The sequence below is a fragment of the Oratosquilla oratoria genome, chromosome 8 (assembly GCF_046742065.1).
Source record: "Oratosquilla oratoria isolate Oo_2021 chromosome 8, ASM4674206v1, whole genome shotgun sequence".
Taxonomy (NCBI): domain Eukaryota; kingdom Metazoa; phylum Arthropoda; class Malacostraca; order Stomatopoda; family Squillidae; genus Oratosquilla; species Oratosquilla oratoria.
Genome location: NC_134784.1, coordinates 29,981,535 through 29,986,546, shown reverse-complemented (window position 1 = coordinate 29,986,546; position 5,012 = coordinate 29,981,535).

Here is a 5,012-nt window from a genome sequence, read left to right as displayed (position 1 = left end):
GGGTGCTAGTGGTTATATCAACAATGATGTAATGTGACATGTGACCGATATATTCGCTTATGGATTTGCAAGATATTGTGAGTCTTCGAAGAGTTGTGATGAGCATTTAGGTACGTTATCTTTGATGTTAATCGTCCGTAATGTTGTTGATTTTGTTGAGTATTCAAACATATTTTTACGGAGTCTTGTTTTCAAATGAATAAAATCGTCTAGCGCTAATCTTAAAAAGATGCATAAGATGACAGCTCTTGTACAGACTTAAGAACTTATTTATAGATCTTCCTAATAAGTAGAGGACATTATAAAAAGAAATTCGCATTTGGAGGAAAATACCGGAAAACAAAGCGAGTAACTTATTCATATTTAGTTTCTATTCTGAGGACTTATTCAGTAGAGTAAATTGCATTACAAGATTAAATCACGAAAGATCAAGGCTTTGCGAGTGGTCTGAGATTAGTCACGAATTAATCAGAGAAATGTATTATGGTTAATGAAGTTAGGTATCCATTGAGATAAACCGGCATTATCCGTTTTTTGAGGATATGTATTAATTCTAATGTTTTGTCTTTGTTTTAAGTTACAGTTAAGTCAGGTCACACGGCTTAGCGAGGGGTCACAGTTTAATCAAGAATAATTAAAAAAAAAAGTGTGTTAGGGTTGATTAGATCAAACACCATTGACCTTGAGACAAATTAGTATCATTCGTTTTCCGAGGATATACACAGATTCTAAAAAATTTAAATTACAGTTAGACTTACACAGCCTGGTAGCAATATTCTATGCAATGGTTTGCTTTTCCCACCTGAATATGACTGAAAATTATTGAATTATTCTAAACATGTTTAACAAATCTTGTTGTGATTTGTTGACTTAATGTTAATATGGGAATATGCTTTAACTAACATAGATCTTATCTTATGGATTGCAGAAGATGGAATTAAAACAAGCATGGCTATAGGATAAATCTTTTTGGGAAACATTTACAATATTAGTGAACACCTAATTAGAACAACTACGAAAACTTTGTTGCTATCATTTAATAATTTTCTTTTAAATCCTTGTATATCTTCATGAAATGCAACTTTAATGGCATTTGTAAAGGTAGTATAGCCACTCAAAAAATCCAGTTTTATGGGAATTGGATTTATCAGAGTTGAAGGCTCTATGTAAAATCCAAAATGGCTTTTCCACATTTTGTCATTGTTTAATAACTACAATAATCTCTTTATGCAAATAGTATAGAAACACATTTTAAATGATCTAAGTTTTAATTCCTAACAATTACATATGTGGTGACGACCTAAAATAAGTTTATTCTGGCTAACAATTAGACTACCAGTAAGTGTCATCTCCTGCTGTTGGCTGGTAATTTTTATTCTCCTAACATTGAGATGTTTATATTCTATATCAAACTAAAACTCACCAATCCACTCCCACGAAGTGGGAAGTGAGAAACCCCTGATATAGCAAACCCTGTCAGTTGTGGTGTCAATATTTTTTTTTTTTTTTTTTTTTTTTTCCGATGCATACTATCAAAGTTAATGTCTATAAAGTTCATAAAATTTACCTGGAACTGGGTATGATTGAAAGGGATACTAGTGACTGCCTCTTGTCTTGGCTATCCGAGCATGGAGGGTAAGGGTTAAGGCGCCTTCTAGTGTAACCCACTCACTACGATGTGCTTCAACCTCACCAGTATCAAACGATCATCAACCGGAGTAACGTTTCTGTAATGGCGTGTTGTAGTCCGCTAGATGGCCCTACGTCTCAATTACTCCCTGATATGGCCTCCATCGGTACGACCCGTCCAGAACTTGGTGTAGCCCTCACTATTGATCTCTCCAATACTCTATTTCCTCACCTCAGAGAGAGTGAAAGCCACTAAATCCACTCTAATCCTCCTGAGCTCCGCGGATGATAAGGGTTATCGATCGTCCTGGGAAAAGGAAAGAATGTTCCAGGCTCCTGCCCACACGGAGAGCCCTCCTCAGGTTCACCCCGAGCCTGGGACGATGTATTCGTGCCTCGTTTGCACCGTCCACACCACACAGACGTAGTGGATTTGGTGGATCTGACGGGGCCAGGTGGCAAGTCCACCCACGTCATAATCACCATGTTTTGGTGTTGTATACAATGACAAATATATATAATCACCCTTCCGTCACGACTCACCACAGAGGTTGACAAAAGAAGACGAATTGTTCCAGAGGTTGTGGGTGGGTATGTGCGCACACTATCTTCGTACAAGGGGAGGAGGTAGCCGCGGAGTGTGTGGGAAGGAGTGAGAGGAGGAGTACCTGTTTGGAGTGTAATCACATAAGTCCAGGTATCAACGTGTTTTCATCTCTTGATGCAGCAGGTCTACCTGTTACTGTTATTACAGAGGGTTACTGTATTTCTTCAGTATTTCAGTCAAAGTTCCAGATAACTATTACACACACACACACACACACACACACACACACACACACACACACACACACACACACACACACACACACACACACACACACACACACACATTCTTGAGCTCTTGTGGAACGGTGGATTGCATCACTGCCTCCAACGTGATCTGCCTGGGTTTGATCCAAGGGAAATGTTAGTTAATTGTTAAAAACCCCACTTTCACGTCTTTCCAACCCCTTTCTGCAACAGCAAGAATTAGAGATTCGGTATACCAGTGTCAGTGTCAATTTTAGGTACCGACACATCATCAGTAAAGTCAAATTGTTTTTGGTTTTGATGTCCTTTTACTACAACGGCCTCTATGCACTTTGTACCATACAGAGGCTGTATTATCCCCACATGGGATAGAGCGTTGGTCCTGCACTAGACCACTAAGTCTGAATATTAGTTTTATTTCCATCACGTATAAACAGGATATGATATTTTGTTGATGAAGAATCTAGGGTAATATGTCACTTGAATAAGACTTTCAAAAAAAATCTGATGTATTGAAGGAATGGGTGAGGTGTCGCTTTTCAGAAGTCTTGGGGTTGAAGAGGGTGATGGGGGATTGAGGGTTGGGTATGGGGGGTTAAGGGGGGTTAGGTGTAGGTGGTCATTGTCATTTACAAGTGGGAAAGAGACATGTGAACGAATGTCCAGCACAGGTGTGTTAAACATCTGTTGTGATTGTGTTGTGTATTAGGGTTCTGTTCTGACACGGAGGTGAGGGCGGGGGGGGGGGAGTTAGGGGGGGTGTTAGGGCGGGTTAGGGGGGCTAGAGGGGAGTACCAGAGACATACATCCGAGAGGTCAGAACAAGAATAGGACTGTTCCCACTTCTAGAGGAGATTTAAAGTGACGGAGTTATTTAGGTCAATAGAATATTTTCGAGTGTTTCGAGTGCTGGTTAGGGGGCAGGTGGGGGAGTGGGGGGGAAGTGGGTGGGGGGAGTAGGGGAGAGTGGGTGAGGAGTGGGAGGGGGCGTCACTAGAAAAAATCCCCTGAGGAGAGGAAGGAGATTGATGTATATGATTTGCAATTCTTATTTATTTATTCATTCATTCATTCATTTATTTAACTGTTTATTAATTCATTCATTTATTCATTCATTCATTAACTTATTTGTCTTTTTATTTATTCATTTATTTCCCTATTTATTTTGTTTATTTGTATATATTTTCATTTATTTATCTATTTATTCATTGATTTTATTTCTTATTTGTTTAATCATCTTTTATCTATCTATCTATGTACCTATTCAATTGTTTATCAATGAATCTATCTATTTACTTGTTTATTCATCTTTGATTGGTTGATTGATTGATGTATGTGTATACTTATCTATTTACTTGATCTTATCTATTTTCTTTTTGATTGGTTACTTTAATTACTGATTTGTTTTTTTATTACTTCTATTTTCACTCTTTCTTTATCCATTTATTTGTCTATTTACTTATTCAATTATTCTTTTCCAATTAATCACTCATTAATTTTCTTTGTTCTCTGATACCATGTATAGGGTGAAGTCTCCGATTTTGTGGGAGATAAGGAGATCGTAGCTCAGTTTGATGAGAGTTCTGGGCGATATGAGGATGATGAGATGAGAGGTGGGTCTTACTCTGAGGCGTTTCTCGAACAGAAGGAGGTCGCGGCCTGGCGGAGGTACCATGGCTAGGGATTAGGTTTGGTTAGGTTATGTTAGGTTAGGTGAGGTTAGGTGAGGTTAGGTTAGGTTAGGTTAGGATAGGTGATGTTAGGTTAGGTTGAGTTAGATGAAGTTAGGTTAGGCGAGGTTAGGTTAGGTTAGGTTTGGTTAGGTTTGGTTAGGTTAGGTTAGGCTAGGATAGGTGATGTTAGGTTAGGTTGAGTTAGATGAGGTTAGGTTAGGTGAGGTTAGGTTAGGTTAGGTTTGGTTAGGTGAGGTTAGGTTAGGTTAGGTTAGGTTAGATTAGGTAAGATCAGGTTAGATTAGGTGAGGTTATGTTATGTTAGGTTAGGTAAGGTTAGGTTAGATTAGATTATATTAGGTCAGGTTAGGTGAGGTTAGGACAGGTTAAGTTACATTAGGTTAGGTGATGGTAGGTTAGGTTGGGTTAATTTAGATTAGGTTAGGTTAGATTAGTTTAGGTAGGTTAGGTGGGGTTAGGTTAGGTGAAGTGATGTTAGGTGAGGCTAGGCTAGGCTAGGTGAGGTTAGGTTAGGTTAGGTTAGGTTAGATTAGGTTAGGTTAGGTTAGATTAGGTTAGGTTAGGTTAGGTTAGATTAGGTTAGGTTAGGTTAGGTTAGGTTAGATTAGGTGAGGTTGAATTAGGTTAGGTTAGGTTAGGTAGGGTTAGGACAGGTTAAGTTAGGTTAGGTTAGGTTAGGTTAGGCTAGGCGGGGTTAGATTAGGTGAGATTAGATAAGGTAAGGTTAAGTTAGGTGGGGTTAGGACAGGTTACGTTAGGTTAGGTGAGGTGAAGGTAACAATGTTTTAAAACCAAAGGAAAATAAACTATATTCTTCTTAAACTTGCACTACTAAACAAATGATCGATGTATAGAGGTATGCCAAATGTAAAATTT